Here is a 22895-nt window from a genome sequence, read left to right on the forward strand (position 1 = left end):
ATTGTGGACTCAGATTCCCCTTCTAGGGCCATTTGTTGCTGGGAGATGCCATCAAGTCAACTTTGACTCATGGCAGAAATAAACGTTACCCAGTCTTGTACCTGGTGTGGCGCTGTGGGTTAATGCGCCAGACTGCAAAGTCGGTTTGAACTGCAAGGTTGATGGTTCAAGCTCACCAGCCACTCCTTGGAAACCGTATACAGGGTCGCTATGGGTTAGAACTGACTCGATGACACTTAACAACAACAAGAAGGAGCACTGTGGCTGTACTTCTTCCAACACAGATTTGTTCATGCTTCTGACAGTCCGTGGCATATTCAGTATCCCTTGCCAACACCACAATTCTGTTATTATCGGCGATGGCCAGGTGGGTTGGTGGGTTAGGTAGATTCTCAATGGGCTCAGAGTTCATAAGGCAGTTGTTGCTGGTTCTCCATGCACAGTTGACCCCTGAGGTGGTTAAGCTTCACATTGCTGCCTGGATCAGATTCTCTGGGGGTGGGGACCCGGAAATCTGCTCCGATCCCTCAAGTAAAGGACCCCTGTGAGCATGGGGAGGGCCCCAAGGGAGGTGTTCTAAGTTTGATGGCAGTAAACTCATTGTCATGATATTCACTTGAATCTATCAGGGGGTTTTATATTAACATTTTAATATAAGGAAAATAGACAAAACACTGCCCCACTACGTGCAAGGAAAGACTGCCATGTATGTGCCCAGTTCTAAGTAACATATAATTTTAGAGGAGTCTGAACAGAATGTCCTTCAAGCCTCCTTATGATTAATTTGAGACTCAAAATCCAAGTGTTCTGACTTTAAAATGGGAGTAAAGAAGAAGCCATTCATTTGTGAAGAAGGAAATACATTTCTGCATTTGGACAGGCGTCTCCGTGTTGAGCTTTGCTGTAGGGCACTTGGCAGATACCTTGCTTTCACAAGACTGGAAGTGTGCCACCCCTTCGTGGAGCCTGTTTGTCGGCACTGTTTTCCACCAGCTTGGGCTTACTTTGTGTCCCTGAGTCCCATGGTGATCATTCTCACATTATACACATTTTCACCATGACATTGCACCTCATGGACGACACTTTGTTGTCAACATAACTTTTATATACCTTTGTTGTTGTTCAGTGCCGTCGAGTCGGTTGCGACTCATACCGGAACTGTATAGGGTTTCTGAGGAGCGGCTGGTGGGTTGAACTGCTGACTTTGCAGTTAGCAATCCAGTGCTTATCCCACAGTGCCACACCAGGACTCCCTTATACACACCAGGACACCAAACAAATTGTGTGACTTGCTTTCTTGTGATCTTTGCTTTATTGCAGTGATCTGATACCGAACTCCCTAACTGAACCCAGAGGTCACATTTTCCTATATGTCTCTTAATTTAATTTTCAGATGTCTGTGTAACCTTATCCTCCAGGGTCTCTGGCGTCTTCTCATTTTTCCATGTGAAGAGTAATTTAGATCTGTTATTATACATTTTGCTAGACTTTTATGCAATAAGTGTAATACTCCGGGTCCACTATTGCTTGTGGGGAAAGTCTTCATTAGACATCTTGTCCCCACAAACCTAGGGAGCTGCTGGTTTTATCCGGAGGTCTTCATCCATAACTCAACCCACACAATTGCACCGCAGCAGACACCCTATTAACTGTCACCTTGAATAACTGTGCCGAGTATGGAATGTACCCCATTGATTAGGAAGTGATTGAAAGGGTTTTTACTTCTTCATATTTCACACGAATACGACCAACCCTTTAACCTGAGATGAGAAAAAGAACTGATTTTTATAACTAGATGGAAATTTTATTAAAGGTACAGCATGAGGAGTTTTAAGGCGCCTGGTGACGACACAGATACAGGCTTGGCTGCTAACCCAAAGGTCGGCAGTTGGAATCCACCAGCTAACTCCTCAGGAGAAGCAGACCTGGCAGTCTGCTCTTGTTTTGGTGACAGCCCAGGAAACCCTATGGGGCAGGTCTATTCTGTTCCACTTGACGCCACTGGGTTGATTTGGTTTTGGTTTGGCAACGCAGCAGGTAAGCACTTGACTACTGGTCAAAAGGTTAGGGTTCAAACCACCCAGCAGCTGCATAGGAAGAAAGACCTGGTGATTGGCTCTTGTAAAGATGACAGCCTTGGACACCAGGGGGCAGGTGTGCTCGGTCACACACAGTCACTAGGAGTTGGAATTGACTCATCTGCAGGTACAACAAGAACGCCAGCATGAGGATTTCTATAATAAATAGCAGATGGTGTTGTTGTTGTTGTTATGTGCCATCAAGTTGGTTCCGACCCATAGTGACCCTGTACAGTGTTTCCGAGGCTGTAAATCTTTACGGGAGGAGAAAGCCTCATCTTTCTCCCACGGAGCATCTGGTAGTTTCGAACCGCTGACCTTGCGGTTCGCAGCCCGATTCTTAACCACTACGCTACCAGTGCTCCTTAAATAGTGAATTATTGTCATTGTTGTGAAGTGCCGTCAAGTCAATTCCAGCACATAGCGATCCTGTATAGGGTTTCCAAGGAGCAGCTGGTGAGCTTGAACCACCGACCTGGCAGTTCAAACAACTTTATGGTCTGATGCATTAGCCCACAGAATTAAGCCTTTTGGGGCCCAGCAGTAAAGCATGTTTGAAGGAATTCTAAAGGATATGATGGCTTCCTGGGACATTGTTGTTAGGAGACGATGGGGTCTTACCTTAGGACAAGGATGACTATACAACCAGCTAAGTAGAAGTATAAATGGGAGCCCTGGCATGGCACTGTGGATCACACTGTGATCACAAGGTCAGGTTGAACCGCAAGGTCGGCAGTTCAAACCCATCAGCTGACTTGGGGTCAGAACCACCTCGATGGAGCTTAACAACAACAACATAAATATCAATATGCCCAGCCAGGACAGGCAAGTTTGAGTGAGAAAGACATTCATCCTTAGCTCAGAGCCGGGCCCCTCTCCAGAAATTTGGCCCAATCACCCAGCTTTGCGCTTCAGTATACCTTTCTGTACAGTGGGGTGATACTCTCCCACCCAGCTGGACTCCGTATGAAGAATGTGCATGATACCAGGAACCTACACGCACAGAAGATGTAGAAGCCATAGGGAGATGTTCTCTGCTCTGCGAATGGCTAAAGAACCCCAGTGGCACTGTGGGTGAGGCATTAGGCTGCTTACTACAAGTCAGTGGTTCAAACCCACAAGTCACTCCTTGAGAAATTGAAACCCTACATAGTCTCTGTGAGTTGGGACTTACTCCATGGGTTTGGTGATTTGCTTGTGGACTCTGGGTATATTTTCTCCTTCTTTTTTTAAATACTGTAAGGAGCTCTGGTAGCGTAGTGGTTACGAATTGGGCTGTGAACCGTAAGGTCAGCAGTTCGAAACTACAAGCGGTTCCGCGGGAGAAAGATGAGGTGTTCTGCTCCCATAGAGATTAACAGCCTCGGAAACCCTGTGCAGGGTTGCTATGAGTCGGAACCGACTCCACGACACATAACAACAACAACAACAACAGTAAATATATATGAGGGAGCTTCAGAAAGTTCATGGCAAAAACCCATTCTCTTTGAATTTCATTTTTACATGATCTTTATGAAGGCGCTCCTCTTGGATACGAGTGTCCCATTTTCACGATTTTTAAGTGTCCCGTTCAGTGACATCAGTTAGACCCACATGCTGTTCTACTGTTACCTATACCCACTTCTAAAAGTTCTACAGCACAGCAAGCCAACCCCCTGCCATGGGGTCAATTCTGACTCATAGTGACCTGGCAGGTGGCCAGGCCTTTCTTCTGCAGAGCTGTGGGTGGGTTTGAACAAGCTCACCTTTTGTTTAGCAGCTGAGCTCTTACCCACTGCGCCACCCTGGCTCCTCCCATCCCCTTCCCTCCCCCAGGAACCTTAAATGGAAGGATTAGAATCATGATGTGAGGGAGGATGGGGAAGGGCACAGAAAAGCAGGGAGGGACAATGCTAATACCAGTAGTAGATGGGTGATTCTAATATAGGTTCCCCTGGCATCCCAGTCACCAACAGGGAAGATGATCGTTATATCTCTCTCCTGAATTTAGGGCTCAGTAGGTCTGGGGGAGACTTAGGGCTCTGGGTTGGGCAGTGGTTTATATTTGAATGTTCACCCAAAGGTTGGCACTGCGGAAGAAAGGCCAGGCAATCTGCTTCTGTAGGGAAAACCCTCTGGAGCAGTTCTGTTCTGAGACACATGGGCTCCCCATGGGTTGGACTTGTCTCAATATTCATGCGTTTAGTCTGAGGTGATTTTTTGGAGAGGGGAGGCTCAAGAATTTGCTTTTCTGACAAATGACTGGGTGATGTTGCTATTGCTAGTCTGGAGACCCCACCTTGAGAGCCACTGCCATGGAGCCAAGAGGTCACTTTGAGGTGCACCTGACCAAAGCCATGGTATTTTCAGTCACCTCATATGCATTCAGAGTCCTGGTGTGGTGCTGTGGGTTAATGCGCCAGACTGCAAAGTCGTTGAACTGCAAAGTCAGCAGTTCAAGTTCACCTGCTGCTCCTTGGAAACCCTATGTAGGGTTGCTATGGGTCGGAGCCGACTCCACAACAACATATGCATTTAAAAACTGGACTATGAACAAAGAAGACCGGAGAAGAATCGATGCGTTTGAGTTATGGTGTTGAAGAAGAATATTGAAAGTCCCATGGACTGCCAAAGAAACAAATATATCGGTACAGCTGGAGTGCTCCTTAGAAACAAAGATGGGGAGACTTACCTTTCATACTTTGGACACATTATGAGGAAGGGTCAGTCCTTGGGAGAGGACAGTAGAAAGTCTAAGAAAGAGGAAGAGTCCCAACAAGGTGGCTTGGCAGCAGTGGTCTCAAACATAGCAATGATTGCTCGGAGGGTGCAGGACTGGGCAGGGCTTCATTCTGTTGCACGTACGGTCGTTCTGACTAAGAACTGACCCCACGACACTAGCAACAACCACAGCTACCCTGAATGCGTGCAGGAGATGAGCAGCGATGACCGAGGACCTCGGCTCCGCTGGGTCATGCGCTGCACTTGGCAGCTGTCTTCAGGGGCTCACAACAAGTCTCCCAGCTGCCTCAGTGAGTTCTAGGACTTAGGGAAACAAATTCACAAAAAAGAGGGAGTTGGAACAGCCCCGTTTGCCCACAGAATGAAAGGCATTTGTCCATCACAGCTGCGGTCACCTTGGGCAGCAGAGGGCTTAGACGCCTCTCTCTCAGGTCTTACTGGAACTCCTCAATAAGTCACACAGACCTGTTCTAATCACCACCTTGCCAGCACATGGGAAAACAAATAGCCCCATTATGTGGCCTTTCAGGAAAATACAGCACGCGGCCGCTAAACGGGCCCATTAAGAGCAGCTGGCCAGGCTGCAGGACAAATAACTTGGAGGAGTTAGAAATCAAAGTGGGGAAATGAGGTGCTTCTCACCAAGAGCACCCAACAATGTTTGCTGAATTGAATTGCAGACCAGGAAGTGGGGCCCCAGGAACTCAAAGTATGCTGAGAACAGGGTTTGATTTGAAACTTCAACAGATTTCAGAATAACACGGATGAAAGGGGACCCTGAAGAGGCCCTTAAGATGCTCTTATGCTCCTTCCTGCGTTTCAGCTGAAGAATTTGCATCACAGGCAAGACCTCAGCGGTACCGTGGGTTCGGTTCCAGTCCACCCCCATCAAGCTGAATATCGCAGAAAAGCAGAGGGACACACAGATTTGGGGACTTGCCAGGGCATAAGAAAGTGAGGCTGGCACTAGACTGTTGTCTATGGTGTGTTCGGGAGCTGGAAAAGTTTGAGCTGTTGCAAGAATGACCAGCACGGCACACGAAGACACAAAGCGACACGAAGCGTGTACAGGCTGCTGGAAAACTGACGCCGAAAGACTCACTCGACGCAGGCTTACCACAGAGCTTCAGTTGGTAGAAAACACATTACCTGGAAAATGCAACAATGCAAAATACAATAAAGTTAAAGTGAGGTATCCTGCATTCAGAAAGTTGACACCATGGTAGGTTAAAAGTGTGTGTGTCATTTCTGTTGTAAAATGATGGCAACTGAAACACACACATTTGGGAAAATTAAGAAACTAGGAGTCAATCCCTTAATACTCTACCCTCCTATAGATGTTTGATTGTGTACTTCGATTTGAGAACATTTCTTAAAAACACTTATGTAAGCTAGTAATGACAGCTAGTAATGAAGATCTAGGTCTTTGGAGTCCACAGCCTTGGGTTCGAATCCTGACTCGGACTCCAAACATGCCCAGCCCTGAGGATTTTTAAAAAGTTTTTATTGTGAATTGAGTGATAGTTTGCATGGAGGAACATCCATTTTATATTCATTGTTTCATTGCAATGATTACAATCTCCTCTGTGCATCATCATTCAGCAGTATTTGCTTCCATTCCCTCTGGGTTTTGTTTTTTTTTGTTGTTGTTGTTGTTGTTTTTTGAGATGTACACAAAAATACTCAGGAATATATAATCATGTAAACAACCAAAGGGCTCATTCTGCAAGCCTGCCTCCTGGCCATCAGCAGACAGCCTTTCTCTTTCCATGAGTCTAGCACCCTCAGCTGCTCCCTCTCTCCATGTCCTCATCTCTGCTTCCATCTCTGGTGTCCATGCTTCTCTGGATAGGGTTCCACATTCCGCTTGTGCTCTTCTCCTTTGACGGTCCTAGGGTCCTCTGTTCCTGGACTGTAAGGTTAACCACTCCCACGTTTTTGTTACAAAACTTCTTCATTTACAGTTGTGACAGTTGCAATTAGTCACGATCACAACTACTCACTATTGAATCCTAAGAATCTTATCCCCATCTCCTTTCACCAGCCAGACCTGAGTTTTGCATTTATCTGATGAGGGTGTTAAACCTAGGTCATAGATTAAAATGTACCCGCCCCCCAAACCTACTCTCATTTGGGATATTAAAAAGAGCAGATGAGGCACAGAAAAGCCATAAAAGTGGGGAGGAGATCTCCAAGTAATGCAAAGAACATTACAGAACCGAATACAAGGATTTCTCTCAGATCCGACAGAGAGCTGGTGCCCCAAGTGGACTTGTAGCCTCCTAAGCTGTGATAAAATACATTTCTGATTGTGAAAGTCCCCCCCTTGTGGTATTTCTGTTTGAGCAGCCTTTGAGAATGACAATCAGCAGGTTCCCAGGCGTGCTCTGTGGAGTGTATCAAGTGATACACACCGAGTGACTTGTACAGCACCTGGTACTGTATAAACATTCAATAAATCAAACCCCAAACCAAGCCTGTGTCGTCCAGTGCATCCGACTCATAGCAACCCTCGAAGACAGGGTAAGACGGTCCCAGAGGGTTCCCATGGCTGTCATCTGAATGGGAGCAGACTGTCGTGTCTTTCTCCCTTGGGGTGGTCCATGGACTTGACCCACTAATCTTTGGGTTCATAGCCAGGTGCTTTAAGCTCTGTACCAGAAGGGAGCCTCACTAAACAGTGATACAGTTTCCTGTCCCTACTAAAAAGATCTGTCCACCATCCACAGTCCTAATTAATGGGAAATTCTTCTTCATGGCTAGAATTATACCTATTTTTGTTACACGAGTTTGGCTGAATCTCATTCCACACATTCTTCTGTGGTTTAGAAGTGTCTCTGAGAAAATCTTTATCCATGTCTTTGAGAGTTTTTGTTACCTGAGTTTACCTCAGGAATTAGTCAAAGCCAAGATCTACAAGTGGCTCTTTGGCTTGGAGTAAGAGTTGGTTTCCATTACTCCAGCCAGCTGATGTCTTTCTTCCAGAACCACAGAATGTAGCAGCTCTATTACAGGCTTCTTGGAATCAAGATGCTGAGCGGCGAGAGAGAGATGTTGAGACACCGTGAGTGGAGAGGTGGAGGTCTCTCCCTGCCATTAGAGAAACACCACGTTCTAGCCTGATTCAATTTACATACACAGCCCAGCCCTCTTCTTTCTGTCCCAGACCCGTGGACCCACATGCTAACTTGACCTCCGTGCACATTCCTCAACCTACATACACCTGTTGGAACTACACAGTTTTGAGATTTATAGCTGCCTGTCAACAAAGGGGTTAACTTTATGAAACAACATCCTGCCCATGAGAAGAAGAAAAGAGCTTTTCTTTTCTTGGTGGAGATTCTGGTTTTGCTTCTTAGAAAAACAGATTCTAGCGGACGGTGAGTGACAGACAGCAAGAGGCAGAGTAGCCAGTTATAGTTCCTGGAAGCCTTTAATTGGATGACACCACCTTGTGCACGTTCTTATAGGCTGGTAAAATGCCAGGCACAAAGCCTTTGTCTCAGCAATTGCAATGCCAGGACTTTGCTCCATCGATATATTTATAAAGATATGAATTGGTTTATGTGCAATTTCTAGAACATGATTTGGACTGGCCAAACCTGGAAGCAACAAAATTGTACAAAAGAGATAATCTTTACAGCCCTCATTCTGTAAAATTTCTCACATGCTCGTCTTTTTGACTCCTCATTGTTGTCTGTCTGTCTGTCTGAGATAATTTTCCTTCTACCTGAAGAAGGCTCTTCTGGCAATTTTTAAATCGGCACCTACAAGTGATAGCTTGTCTCTATTTTAATTTGTCCTCCAGAGGCTTTGTTGTTGTTGTGAAGTGCCATCGAGTCGGTTCCAACCCACAGTGACCCTGTTTAGGGTTTCCGAGGAACGACTGGTGAGCTTGAACCGCCAATGTTGTGGCTCGAACCGACTTTGCAGTCCAACGCATTAACCCACAGCAATACACCCAGGACTCCTTTATACGTAAGGATCTTTTTCGTTAGGTGGAAAACTCTAGACTGGTAGTTGGTTTTTGGTTGTTGTAGTTTTGCACTTTAAATATGTGAATGCATTGGGTTTTGACTTTCCTTGTTGTTGTTACTGCTAAGTTAATTATCAGTCTGATCACACTTTTGAAAGGTTTGTGTCTTTTCTCTGGATGGTTTGAAATTTTTCATTTTTCTCTTTGGTCTCTGGTTGTGTAGTGGTTACGAGTTGGGCTTCTAACTTCAAGGTCAGCAATTCGAAACTACCAGACTTTCCTGTGGGGAGAAGATGAGGGTTTTTGTTCCCATAAAGATTTACAGTCTCGAAACCCTGTACGGGGCTCTCTGTGAATCGGAACCGACTCCAGGGCGCACAGCCACAACCACCTTTGGTTTCCAACAGTTTTTCTGTGATTTTGTTTATTTTCTGTTTATTTTGTTAGGGTTTGTAGAGTTTTTTTAAATCCAAAGATTTGTTGTTTTTGTCACACATAATCCTTTTAATATCACTTCTGCTCCCATTTTTCTCTCCCCTGCGTTAGATGGGTGGTACGGTAGGATCAGCACTGCACTGTAAGCCACAAGATCAGCGGTTCAAACCCACCAGCCACTCCTCAGAAATCCTACACAGGGTCGCTATGAGTTAGAACCGACTCGACGACACTTCACGATAGCAGCAACATTGTTGGATGTGTTGCTCTATATCGCTATGCACAGGTTTCTACAGAAACTTTTTTGGTTTGTTTTTTGATTAAATAGTTTCAGTGGGGAAAAGGAATCAATAGTTACAGGAGCACTCTTGGAAACGGTGATACCTTAACAGTGGCAGAAGGAGATGAGCTTTTATGATTGATGGAGGTTGGGGAGAGGTGCTGTATAAGACACTGACATTGTTCTCTCAAACACGTAACTCATCTAATTAATGTTCTTCCATATTCAGAGGAATTTTCCAAGTGAAAAGGGTTTGGGAGTCCCCCTGGGAGGAAGACACGGAAGTTCCTCAATTTTTTTAATACTTTATTGTGAATTATGTGATCATTTACATGGGAGGATATCAGCATCACATTGATCCCGTCGTATATCATTTCTTTGCCATGGTTCCAATCCCTTCCATGCATCATCCATCAATCAAAGGGTATGCCCCGCAAGCCTGCCCACCAGTTGTCCGCACACCGCCCCTCTCCCTCTCCGGGTCTAAAGTCTCCAGCTGCTCCACCTCTCCATCATCTCTGCCTCCATTCCTGGCATCGCTGCTTCTCTGGGTAGGGTTCCGTTCGCTACTCTTCTCCTTTGATGGTCCCAGGGACTTCCGTTCCTAGACTGTAAGGTTAATCACTCCCCTCCCTTTGCCCCAAAATATCTACCTTTACATTTCCAACCCTTACAATCAGTCTTGATAACAATTATTCATTATTGTATCACAAGAGACCTATCTGCATCTCCTTTCATCAGCCCTGACTAGACAGAATGGATACTACTCAGTGGAGACTCTACCTTGCTCCACGCCCTCTGGATCTAGGTTCCCTCTTGAAAGCTTGTAAACCAGTCAGGAAGTCCCTCAAATTGGTGCGAGGTGACCAGTGTCTCTCTGTAGTCATATCCCCACCTGTTGAACGAGCTTTGCAGAAGTTATACATCAACAGCCCGTCTCTTTGTGGGATGACGTGGGGACTGAAGAACTCGAAAACCTGAGGTAATCTATGATGAAGCCACCAAGTAAAACCCTTCTGAGGAACTTATGGGTACAGGTGCATGTCCACCTGGAGAAACACACATGGCTGTCCAGTATGTTCCAACCTGGCCACGATGTGTGTCCGAGTAGAATGGTGCTTCATAGGTTTCTCGGTGGCTGGGATCATTCTGAAGCAAATATCCAGGCCTTTCTTCCGAAGGTTCGTTCCTATCATTGGATTTAGACTGTCAACCTTGCTGTTAGTAACCGAGTGCTTAACTGTTTGAGCCACCCAGGAGCTACACAGATACACACAGAAACATGTCTTTGCTACAAGAATTCATTTCATAGCCTCTTAAATTTACAAGTGTGCTTTACTAAGGATCTGAGAATGCATCTCAGAGAAAGCCTTAGGTCACTTTTGCTTTGGTTGATCCGTGTCCTTTTCAGACCTATGTGTCCCCTGGGACCCATCCCCGGTGATGGTGTTTGTGTACCGCTGAGTTGGTTCTGACCCATAGCAACCCCGTATAGGGGTTCCATACTTGCTGTAGCTCTCTGTTGTTGTCAGGTGCCATCGAGTCAGAACCGACTCATAGCGACCCCATGCACAGCAGAACGAAACAATGTCCGATCCTGGGCCTACCTCACTACCGCTGCCACACTTGACAACATCAATGATGCCACCTGGCCGATCCATCTCGTTAGAGGTCTTCCTCTTTTTCTCTGACCCTCCACCTTACCCAGCATGACATCCTTCTCCAACGATTGTTTCCTCCGGACAATATGTAGATCTCTAGCGGAGCAGAAAGCTGGTAGATTTGAACTGCTGGCCTGTGGTTCAAACTGACCTCTGTGCTACCAGGGCTGCTTGGGATCCTGCCCTAGATTTAGATTTTTCAGGGCCAGTTTTTCTGCATACAGCAAACAAGCAAAAAATGTGATTAAAAAAAAAAAAAATCCTACATTTCCGTAACTTTTTAATTCTGGAAGTTTGAGGGTCAGCATTATTTCACTGCTTGGATGTTGTCAAGTGCCTTTGAGTAGGTTCCAACTCAGTGACCCTGGATAGGATTTTCGAGGAGTGGTGTGGTGTATGTAATCATTCAAACGCCCAAAGGGCATACCCGGAAAGCCTGCCCCACCCCAACCGCCAGCACACAGCCCCTCTCCCTCCACGAGTCTAGAATCCCTAGCTGCTCTATCTTTCCACGTCATCATCTCTGCCTCCATCTCTGGCATCGCTGCTTCTCTGAAATGGGTCCCACACTCCTCTTCTGCTCTTCTCCCTTAATGGTCCCAGGGTCCTCCTCTCCTGGACTGCGAGATAACCACTCCCCTCTTTTTGTTACAAAACGTCTACCTTACAGTTGCAATAGTCACAATCAGTCATGATAACAATTACTCATTATTGAACCACAAGAGTCTTATCCCCATCTCCTTTCACCAGCCCCATCTAGACAGGTTGAAAACCACTCAGTGGAGATTCTACCTTCTCCCGCACCCTCTGATACTAATCTCCCTCTTGAAAACTTGTAAGCCAGTCACTTCATGCCTTTATAGCCCCCATTTTAGGTACCCAATGTCTAAGTTGCCCATCCCTATCTACCCTGTGTACAGATAGGGTGGGAATGATCCTTACTGTGAAGATTCCTTCCCTCTTTGAATCATATGCTCAATTTTTGCAAAGCCGTTTGAATTGCAAGGTTGATGGTTCAAGTTCACAAACATCTCCTTGGAAATCCCATACAGGGTCACTATGGGTCGGAACCGACTTGATGGCACTTAGCAACAACAACAATTTTCTTAGACTTTGAAGGCAAATACTAAAGGCAACACAACAAACAAATCTGTGTTGGAGCAAGTACAGCCAGAGTGCTCCTTAGAAGTCAAGATGGCCTGACTTCATCTCTCATACTTCAGGCAAATATCAGGAGGGATCAGTCCCTGGAGAAGGACATCATGCTTGGTGATAAAGTGGAGGGTTAGCAAAAAAGAGGGAGCCCCCTAGTGAGACGGATTTGCACAGTAGCAGCAGCAGTAGGCTCAAGCGTAGCAGCAATTGTGAGGATGGCACAGGACTGGGTGGGGTTTCATTCTGTTATGCATGAGGTTGTTGGGATTTGGAACCAACTTCACAGCGCTTAAGAACATTTTCTTACAGAGTGTTTGGAAAGTGCTGCAGGAAATGAAGGCATGCGTTTATTGCTGCCTGCCTTGACTTTCTCCAGGTCTCATTGCCTCCTGCTGCAAGGAGCCAGCAAACGCAGCTCCCGCTGTTTACCTCCACTCTGGAATCTGTTCACCAGGCAGAATCCTGGGAGGGAGAGATGGCGCCCTGCCTGGGCTGCGGGCTCACACCTCTGTCTCTGGTTCTTCCTAGACAGTACACAATGGGAGTATGGGACTCCTGAGAGGATATTCGGGGGCTCTTGGGAAGCTGTTGCTGTTGTTGTTAAGTGCTGTAACTCATAGTAACTCTCTGCACAATAGGACGAAATCACTGCCCAGCCCTGCGCCATCCTCACAATTGTTATAATTGAGTCCATTGTTGCGGCCATTGTTCCAGTCCGTCTCACTGAGGGCCTCTGATTTTCATGGACCCTCCACTTTACCAAGCATGGTGCTGGTCCCGCCTGATAACATGTCCAAAGTATGTGAGATGAACTTTGGCCATCTTCACTTCAGAGAAGCTTTCTGGCTGTCCTTCTTCCAAGACTGATTGGTTGGCTCTTTTAGAATTTTATAGTACCTTCAATATTCTTCTCTAACACCATAACTCAAATGCATCAACTCATCTACAGCCTCGCGTATTCATTGTCCAACTTTCTCACATGCATACGAGGTGATTGAAAATACTAGGGCTTGTGTCAAACACACCTTAGTCCTTGTCTTAGGCTGGGTTCTTTACAAAAGCAAAACCAGTGAAACTTATATGTGTATATATATAAAGAGAAATTGATATCAAGGAAGTGATTCACAACTGTAGAGGTGAGAGAGTCCCACGTCCGGGTCCTTCAGGTAGGCAGGCGGGTCTGACAGACAGGCAGACAGATAATAGAGCAGGCCACTGGCTCAAGTCTAAAGAACCAGGGGTGGAGGACAAGCCAGGTGCAAGATCCAGCCCCTCAGAAAGCAAACAAGATTTTCCAGCATGTCCCTTATGTTGGAAGCAGGCCACACCCACAAAGAGACATCCTTTCAATTGATTGGTTGCTCATAGCCAATCATTATAAAGTACACACTGTTCATAGCCAATCATCCTAGAGTTAACAACACTGTAGTGAATCTTACCACATCTCAACTGCCAAACCACTGGAGAATCCTGCTCAGTCAAAGTGACACAAACCTTTAACTGTCATAGTCCTCAAAGTGACATCTTTGATCTTGAACACTTGAAAGAGGGCTTTTGAAGCAGATTTGCCTAATACAGTACATGGTTTAATTTCTTGAATGCTGCTTCTATGAGCACTTACTGATTGTGGATGCAAGCAAAATGAAGACAGCTTCAATCTTTTCTCTTTTTATCATGATGTGATTTATGGGTCCAGTTTTGAGGATTTTTATTTTCTTTACGTAGGGGTGGTGTGATCCATACTGAACATTATAGTCTTTGATCTTCATCTGTAAGTATTTCAAGTCCTCTTGGCTTTGGGCAAGCAAGGTTGTGTCATCTGCAAATCACAAGTTGTTAATGAGAATTCTTCCAATTCTGATGCCCCGTTATTCTTCATCTAATCGATCTTGTAAGATTATTTGCTCAGCATTAAGATTGAATAAGTTTGGTGAAAGGATCCAACTCTGACACCCTCCTTTCCTCATTTTCGTCTATTCAGTATCCCCTTTTTTTTGTTCAAATGACTGCCCCTTGGTCTAAGTACAGATTCTCGTGAGCACAATCCAGTGTTCTGGAATATCCATTCTTCGCAATGCTATCCATAGTTATGATCCACACAGTTGAATATCTTTGCATATTCAACTAAACACAAGTAAACACCTTTTTGATATTCTGTTGTAGCATTATAGGATAAGCACTAGACTGCTAACCCCAAGGTCGGTTGTTCAAACCGTTTACAGGGTCACTATGAGTTGGAACCAACTCGATGATGCATAACAACAACAACATGCTTTCATGTAATATCCAGCTGATGTCAGCATTGGCATTCCTCATACCATGTCCTCTTCTGAATACGGCGTACATTTCTGAAAACTCCCTACTGATATACCACTACAACTGTTTTAAAGTAATCGTCAGTGAATTTTACTTGAATGTAATATTGATATTGTTCAATGGTTTCTGCATTCTGTTGGGTTGCCTTTCTTTGGAATGGGCACATATAATATGGAAGTTTGTTGCTCAAGTGGCTGTCTTCCAAATTTCTTGGCATAGATGAGTGAGCACCTCCACCATGGCAGCCATTTGTTGAATGATATCAATTTGTATTCCGTCAATTTCCAGAGTCTTGTTCGCTGAAGCTTTCAGCGCTGCTTGGACCTCTTTCTCATTGACATTGGTTCTTGGTCCTATGGTACCTCTTGAATTTACTGAACATCATCCATTTATTTTTTGGTAAAGGACTCTGTATTTCTTTCATCTTCTTTGATGTTTCCAGCATCATTCAATATTTTGTCCAGAGAATTTTTCAATTTTGCAACTCGAGGTTTGACTTAATTCTTCCGTTCTTTCAGCTTGAGAAAATGCTGAGCGTGTTCCTTCTCTTTTGGTTTTCTAAGCTTAGGTCTTTGCACAATTCATTATAATATTTAGCTTTGTCTTCTCAAGCTGCCTTTTGAAATGTTCTGTTCAGCACTTTTAACTTCATCATTTCTTCTAGACTCTTTAGCTTCTCTGCTCCCAAGAGCAAGTTTCAGAGTCTCTTCTGACAACCGGCTTTGTCTTTTCTTTCTTTCCTGTCTTCTTGATGACATTTTGCTTTCTTCCAATACGATGTTCTTGATGTCATCCCACAACTCTTCTGGTCTTTGGTGATGAGTGTCTAATGCATCAATATTTGTCTGTAAATTCAGGTGGGTTATGTTCAAAGTCATATTTTGGCGCTCTTGGAGTTGTTTTAATTTTCTTTAGCTTCAGCCTGAACAGTTGATGGTCCGTTCCACTGTCTGTTCTGGCCTTGTTTTGGTTGATGATATGGAGCTTTTCTACAGTCTCTTCCCACAAATGTAGTCAGTTTGACTCCTGTGTATTCTATCTAGTGAGGTCCAGGTTTGTAGTCGCCTTTTATGTTGTTTAAAAAAGATATTTGCAATGAATAAGGCATTGGTCTTTCAAAACTCTATCTATTATGCTATCTCTAGTGTGGTTTCTATCACCAAGACCATATTTTCCAACTACATTTCCTTCCTCTTTGTTTCCAACTTTCTCATTCCAATCACCAGTAATTATTAATGCATCTTGATTACATGTTTGGTCAATTTCAGACTAAAGAAGCCATTGTTGGTTGGTGATTTTGTGTCATCAAATCAATTTTGACTTATAACCATCCTGTATAGATTTGCTGAGGCTATAAATCTTTATGGGAGCAGAAAGCTTCACCTTTCTCCCACAAAGAAGTTGGTAGAATTCTTCAATTTCATAATTATTAGCTTTAGTGGTTGATATGTAAATTTGAATAATAGTAGTATTAACTGGTCTTCTTTCTAGTCATAGGGGTATTAACCTATCACAGACAGCATTGTAAATCAAGATCTTGAAATCTTCTTGACAATACTACACTATTCTGCTTGAATCGGTCATGCCTGGCATATTAAACAATATGGTTTTCTGATTCAGAATGGCCAATACCAGTCCATTTCAGCTCACTAATGCCTAGGATTTTGATCTTCGTGCGTTCCATTTCATTTTTGACAACTTACAATTTTCCTAGATTCATACTTTGTACATTCCATGTTCCGATTATTAATAGATATTTGCAGCTATTTCCCCTCATTTTGAGTTGTACCCTATCAGTGAATGAAGGTCCCAAAGCTTTATTCCATTCATATCATCTGGTCAACTCTACTTTGAGGGGGCAGCTCTTCCCCAGTTGTACTTTGAGTATCTTCCAACCTGAGGGGCTTATCTTCCGGCACCATAGCTGATAATGTCCCACTGATATTCATAAGGGTTTCAGCGGCTAACCATTCAGAAGTGGTCCGCCTCTCCTTCTTCCTAGTCTGTCTTTGTCTGGAAGCTCAGCGGAAACCTGTCCACCGTGTGTGACCCTGCTGGTATTTAAAATACCGGTGGCATAGCTTCCAGAATCACAGCAACTCACAAGCCACCACAGTACGACAGACTGACAGACAAGTGGTGGGAATAGCAGACAAAAACTCATAGGTTTCCGCTCACAAGCCATGGAGAATGTTCCAGTTGGTTCTGCCAATAGCCCAGCCGTGGCCCAGGTTTATAGCATGATAACGCAGGTAACACCTGTAACAGTGTTGATTTTTAAAATCAGTCACTTCATTTCGATGTTTCTTTCTCAATCCAAGGTACTCTTCTGCGGAAATAAGGAAGCAGTTTACTCTCCCATCAAACTTTGAGCAGTGCCATCGGCAGAGCAGAAGCGCCTCCGACGTTCCCTCTCTCCAGCTCGTAAGTACGAGTGGCGGGTGTTCGGAACCAATGAGCCAGCCCAGCAGGGTTAGCTTCGGCCTATACTGCTGGAGGTGCCTGAGCTCTCCCACAGTCTCCTCCCAACTCCAGGCCTGATTGCTGAGCTCACACGGGCTCCCTTTCTCCTTTCACAACCTGGTCTCAGAGTACAAATCACATCTCCTGGGACTGTGGTTCTGAAGTGTCCGGACTCAGTGGGATCCCTTGCAAAACAACAAACAAGCAAACCACTTACTGAGGAGTCCATTCTAATTCTTGGCAGCCCCATGTGTCAACATAGAACTGTGCTCCACAGGGCTTACAAGGGGTGATTTTTTGGGAAGTAGATTGCCAGGTCTTTCTTCTGAGGTACCTCTTGGTGAACTTGAGCCTCTAACTTTTTGGTTCGCACGTAAGTGTGTTAACTGTTTGTACCAACCAGGGTCTCCTAGTGGGTTTCCAGGCTTTTTAATTTCATCCAAATTATGGTTCACATTTTTGCAGGGAGATTTTTCTAGCTTGGAACTTTACCACCATTTGTAGCATCCTTTTATGGGATGTATTTCAAAGTCCCCGGAAGCAAGTAACGAAGCCTCATTTTTTTTAAAAAAATGGTTTTCTAAGGTACAATTTACATATAGCTAAATTCATTCATATCTATACATATGCACACACACACATATATATGTAATTGTGGTTTGGATGAAAGTTCACAGAGAAAATTAGTTTTCCATTCAACAATTTACACACATTTTGTTTTGTGATGTTGGTTGGTTGTACTCTACCGTGTAACGGTCCTCGTCCACTTCCTCCCTGGGTTCCCCGTTTCCATTCATCCTTCTTGCCAGTCCCTTCCTGCCTCCCGAGCTTTGTGCCCGGTCAAATGCTGCCCTTTTGGTCTCACATGGTTGGTATTTTGAGGAGCACGGCCTCTAACACTGTCATTCTTTCTTCCCTTTATAAGCCTGTCTGCTGTCTGACTGAAAGGTAACCTCTGAGGGTGGGGTCACTTCCAGGTTGGAGGGGTGTTGAAGGGACACCATCTCAGGGTTCCACCACCTCTGGTCTATTTTTATGGTTTTGAAAATGCACTCATTTTCCACACCCTGATCAACTTTGGAGTTTGCAGACATTTAATGTTTTCTGTAGTTGATATCAAGAACAGTTTCTTTCCCCTAAACAGTCAGCTGTTCCGTGGGAGAAAGATGAGGCTTTCTGCTCCCATAAAGATTTACAGCCTCAGAAACCCTGTACAGGGTCGCTATGAGTCGGAACCGACTCCACGGCACATAACCACCACTGTGGCCCTGTGGGTTAATGCGCCAGACTGCAAAGCCATATGAACTGCAAAGTCGGCAGTTCAAGCTCACCAGCTGCTCCTCAGAAACCCTATACAGGGTCGCTATGAGTCGAAACCGATTCTATGGCACATAACAACAACAACAACAAACAGTCCTCTGTGCTTATCTCCTCGCCCATGCCCCGGTCCCCAGCAATCTGGGGCCACTGTAATCATGCTTTTTCTGGAATGTCCTATAACTGGCATCTGGACGAACCTTCAGTTTTGAAACCCACTCTTGTTTTAAGTTGGAGATTGCCTGACTCGTGGTGGTGGTCCTGATGCTGGGGCTTTCGTACCATTTTCACAGTCACAGGCATGCTTGAGGCCATCACTGGGGATCCTGTGCCTGTCCACTGCACTGAGAACCTTCCTCATCCTCACTGGCCCTCCACGTCCTCCTTCAGGAACTGACCACTCCCAGTCATGTGGCCAAAACAAGCAAGTGGGACAATGTTTTGTTATGACCATATGGTTCCCATTGACTAATGTTTGGAAATAGATACCCAGGCCTTTCTTCCTGGTCTCTCTTAGTCTGGAAGCTCTGCTGGAACCTGTCCACCATGAGTGGTCCTGTTGGTGTAGGGACTGTCTGTGACTTCGCTTCCAGCATCACAGCAATGCACAAGCCTCTGCAGTATGATTACCTATGTTAACCAAAAAACCACTTTTTATTGTGAATTGAGGGAAGTTTTACAGAGTAGATCATCAGTTTTACATTCAACAAATCCTACACTTGGTTTCATTACCATGCTTGCAGTCTCCTCCATCTACCATCAGTTCACATTATTTACCTCCATTACTGTTGAAGTTTTTATTGTGAACTGAGTGATAGTTTACATGGGGAAACATTAGTTTTATACCATCGTTTCATTGCAATGATTACAATCTCCTCCGTGCAACATCATTCAACAGATTTGCTTTTATTGTCTGTTTTTGTTTTTTTTTTTTGGAGGGGATAGGGGTTACGCAAAAACACTGAGGAATATATAATTTAAACAACCAATGGGCACATTCTGTAAGCGTACCTCCTAGCCACCAGCTCTCAGTCCCTCTCTTTCCATGAGTCTAGAGTCCTCAGCTGCTCCCTCTCTCCATGTCCTCATCTCTGCCTCCATCTCTGATGCCATTGCTGCATTCGTCCCCGTGTCTTCTACTTCCTGCATCTTTCCACTGCCAACCTGCCTCTTGTTGTACTTTGCTTCCCCATCACCCAAGTTACCATGCTGTAGGAAAAGCACTGCACTGCTAACCGCAGGGTCGGCGGTTCAAACCCACCAGCTGCTCCTTGGAAACTCCATACAGGGTCGCTTTGAGTCAGCACTGACTTGATGGCTTGTAACAACAGCAAACGAGCCTCTAGCCTACATCTGTAGATTAGCATCATTCGTTGAATCAGTGTGCTTGCAGGTGTTATATTAAACAGGAACTAAATGCCAGGGACCTATTGCCACCAAGAATGAAGAGACAGGAGTGCACTGCATCCTTTGGACCTGGGGTCCCCGCACTGGAAACTCCTAAATCCAAACTCTATGGGAAGCCCCAAGGAATGCTGGGCGTACAGATGCTTGAAGGAGACAAGACTATTTCCCCAGAGCTGACAGAGAGTATGCCTCCTCCTGGACCTGGGACTCAGAATTTGGACCTCTAGCCTCCTAAAGAGGAGCTCTGGTAGCGTAGTGGTTGTGAATCGGGCTGCGAACCTTAAGGTCAGCGGTTCGAAACTACCAGCCGCTCCGCGGGAGAAAGATGAGGCTTTCTACTCCCGTAAAGATTTACACCCTCGGAAACCCTGTACAGGGTCGCTATGGGTCGGACCCGACTCGATGGCACTTAACAACAACAACAACAACAGCCTCCTAAAGAGAGCGAATCAATTTCTGTTTGTTAACTCCACCCCCTTGTGGTGTCTCTGCTATTGCAGCACTATACGGCTAAGATAGAATCCTGGTGTGGCGCTGTAGGATAAAACACTGGGCCACACTGAGTTGCAAGGTCGGTGGTTCAAACTCACCAGCCTCTCCTTGGAAACCCTACACAGGGTCAGTGTGAGTCAGAACCGACTCGACAGTACTTAACACAACAACAAATGCCCGGCATGGATGTGCCAAGTGAGGTCAATCCGACTTCACAGTTTGTAAAACCAGAAGTACTTGTGGGCTTCCTGTGTGAGAAGGGGCACCGTGCATCCCTGTGTTCACTTCCTACTGCGGCGCTCTCTTGAGGACGTTTGGTGGGTGCTTTCTTCCCACCTCACTTCTAAACCACTTCTGCTCTGAGCAATGTGGTGACCTCCCCCGTTTCCTGTGGCGCCATCTTGTCTGCTGTCACAGTTGATACGCCGTGTAACTGGGTGTCATTGCAAGGTATGTGTATTGGACTGAGGGTGACCGGTTGTTCACTAGGACAGTTTGTATCTTGGGTCGTTAATGGGTAGGACCGAATAAAGCCTAGCACCTTTTACTGCAAAGAATGAGGTTAACTTGGAATGACATTTCTTAAAGCAAATTCTTTAAAAAAGAAAATCTGTGTATGATTTTGGGGGCTGGCTAGCCTTCCCGTTTTCTTTGCACTTTTTAATTTGGTTTCAAAATTGCAGATGATGATAAAAGCCTACCTGGTGCATAATGCTTGTGTTTTCAGATATGTGAGACCAGTTTTAAACCAAGGTCTATTAGACATGCTTTTTGGCTGAATTGAGTGCTAATATATACTTAATTCGGAGTTCTGGTGGTACAGTGGAGAAGAGCCCAGCTGCTGACCCAGTGACTGACAGTTAAAACCCACCAAGGCTCATCGGGACACAGATGTCCCAATCTGTTTCCATAATGATTTACAGCCTTGGAAGCCCTGTAGGGGGGTCCAACTATCTCTTCAAGGGTCCTTCTGAGTTGCAATTGGTTCCTTAGCAACAGGTCTTTGGGTATCTATTTGAGTGAAAATGAGGTGATTATTGTATTTTAAGTTCTGACTCCAGTTGTATTCCAAGTCTACTGAAAGTGGTTGAATAGTGGCTGGAGACCCCTTGATATTTGAATTGAAGTGGAGGGAGATACCTCTGTAGATGAAGGCAGCAGCTTTCTGCAGCGGGGTTTCACATCTCTGCTCGGAAGCTTTAAGGAAGTGGACCTAGAAGTTTTAACCCCTTCTTTACACGCTAGTTTTTATGCTACAGCTTAAATTTCTTTTGTTGTTGTTGTTTTTTCCCCCAGAAGAGATCGTATTTTATTTGGTTAGCAACACAAATTCCTCCACCTTTATGTGTGTTCTCTTCTGTTTGTTGTTGTTGTTGTTAAGCACCATGAAGGTTTGGACAAAAGTGAATTTCAATGAATTGCTTTATTTCCCATATTAGCATATGGTTTAAAGACCCATTTCCTAAAAACATAAAAAATACAAAACGAAAGCAAACTCACTGCCACCCATAGAGTGGATACCAGTTCATAGCAACCCGTGTAGGACAGAGGAGAGCAGTTCCACAGGCTGCAAATCTTCACAGCCCCATCTTCCTCCCTTCGAGCACTGGGTGGCTTTGAACCACTGACCTTGCGGTTAACAACTCAATGCTCAACCCACTACGCCAGTATGGAGTCTTCACGTCTTAAAAGCAGGTGTAAGAAATCACTAGCATAAGTAAAAATGTTAAACTCTCGAAGGACCACGTCTTGCTCTGTCTGCATTAATTTCTGGTGCCCAGGAAATTCCTCTAAACTGTCTGTCACCTGCTTACACCGTGGTCAGTTCCAGGATCTCTTTCCCCAGCTCATAATAACTCCAGCTTCTTGCCATTGTTCCTGCCTGGGAACTTTCTAAGTGGGCTGGGGAACAGAGGCGTGGGGGATAATTTCTTTTCTTTTTAATTGTTGGTCTGCTTTGGAAATCCCATCATCTTTATGTCTTATCTGTGTATCATGTTGTGAACTCAAAATGAAGTGGCTGTTTTTCCCCGAAGTTATCTTCCCAAATGTCAACGTCCTCTGGGTTAAGTTTTGGGCCACTAACCAAAAGGTCAGTGGTTCAAACTCACCACGAGACAGTGTGCTTCTGTAAAGAGGACAGACAGCCTTGGAAACTCTGGCTGGCAGCTCTACTCTGCCCCACGGAATCACTCTGACTTAGGATCAGTTTCAGAGCACTGGGTGTTTTTTTATTGGGTTTTTTTTTTTCTTTCTGTTTTTGGTAGGGGAGGGGATTTAATCTTCCCAAATAAAATTTCCTCTTGCATTAGTCACCCACTTAGTAGGCAGATTTCTCTCTGTCTTAAAAAGAATTTATTCGTTTCTTCGTAGAAAAATAGTGCAACATTTCGGGAAGGTTCATTTTTGGCGAAGCTGAGGTAGTTTATCATCTGAAAATTCCCAACCTGAAGCAGTTTTAGAAAACTTTTCTTCAGGAGAAACAAGAGACCATTCTACCAATTCTTTGTTGTTGTTGTTAAGTGCCGTCAAGTCGGTTCCGACCCATAGCGACCCTGTACAGGGTTTCCGAGGGTGTAAATCTTTACGGGAGT

General features: G+C 44.9%; 1 protein-coding gene across 1 annotated transcript in view; it reads left to right on the forward strand.

Moving 5' to 3' along the window:
* Positions 1 to 16950: 16950 nt before the first annotated feature.
* DOCK8 (dedicator of cytokinesis 8) overlaps positions 16951 to 22895 on the forward strand; it is a 170155-nt gene continuing 164210 nt past the window's right edge. The window contains exon 1 of the mRNA XM_006863731.1: positions 16951 to 17046. The gene's annotated coding sequence lies outside the window, so the exon portion shown is untranslated. The remainder of the gene's footprint in view (positions 17047 to 22895) is intronic.

This window comes from Chrysochloris asiatica, unplaced genomic scaffold (assembly GCF_000296735.1).
Source record: "Chrysochloris asiatica unplaced genomic scaffold, ChrAsi1.0 scaffold00056, whole genome shotgun sequence".
NCBI lineage: Eukaryota > Metazoa > Chordata > Mammalia > Afrosoricida > Chrysochloridae > Chrysochloris > Chrysochloris asiatica.